At 33.3% G+C, this 868-nt stretch overlaps 1 protein-coding gene across 2 annotated transcripts in view; it reads right to left on the reverse strand.

The window, feature by feature from the left end:
* KLHL24 (kelch-like family member 24) overlaps window positions 1–868 on the reverse strand; it is a 29,627-nt gene that overhangs the window by 25,897 nt on the left and 2,862 nt on the right. The window lies entirely within an intron of this gene.

The following is an 868-nucleotide window of genomic DNA, read 5'->3' on the forward strand; positions in this document are numbered from 1 at the left end:
CATAAGAATAAATGAGAGATGCTATCACCTAGGAAAGTATATAAGGCAAGACAGAGAGATGTGAACTAGATAGATAATCAGCATTTCAAAGACTATATACAGGAGTAAGAACCATGAAATTGAAAAAGAACAACTGGAGAAAAAGGGGGACCATGAGATGAATGGTATTCAGAAGCCAACGGGAGAGTTTCAAGATGGATAAAGCAATTAATGATGTCAAATCCTGAGCTCAAGCTGGGCAAAGACGAAAAAGAGGCTAGCAAATAATACATAGAAGGTCAGTGATGACTTGATTCAGAGGAGTTTCAGTAGAGTTACTGGAGCAGAAGTCAGAGGAATGAACTGCTGTTGAACAAGTGGAGACATCACTCCTCTTTCAAAGAAAGAAGCTGGAATTTCTCAGAAAGATGAGAACCTGTACAAATAATGTACACTATTCAGATAATTAAATTCCTAGTGATTAATGCTAACATGCAGTAACAGATAAGTGAAAGAATGTAAGGGATAGATGGTGATGGCAGAGTTGTAAAATAAAGATTCCTTTTTACATTCCTCATGTAATGCCCACATAAAATAAATATCTGCTATTGTATTTATAATTTAGTCTTTAAATTCAGTATAACTCTAGTTTGTTTTTTTCTATTTGTCTCCTAAAGAAAGGTGATATTGCAATCACATATATACATGCAATCATATATATAAATCCACTGCAAGAAATTCATTGGTTCTCTTAAAAATTGGATGTAAAATATATTTTTGGAAAACAAATAATTAAGTAAACTAGGAAAAGTGCCTCTTTAAAGGAGTGATAGGACCCTTAGGTTGTAATCTGCCATCAGGTCGTGTCTTTATAAATAATATTAATAAT

The sequence above is a fragment of the Propithecus coquereli genome, unplaced genomic scaffold (genome assembly GCF_000956105.1).
Source record: "Propithecus coquereli isolate 6110/MARCELLA unplaced genomic scaffold, Pcoq_1.0 Scaffold10, whole genome shotgun sequence".
Lineage (NCBI taxonomy): Eukaryota > Metazoa > Chordata > Mammalia > Primates > Indriidae > Propithecus > Propithecus coquereli.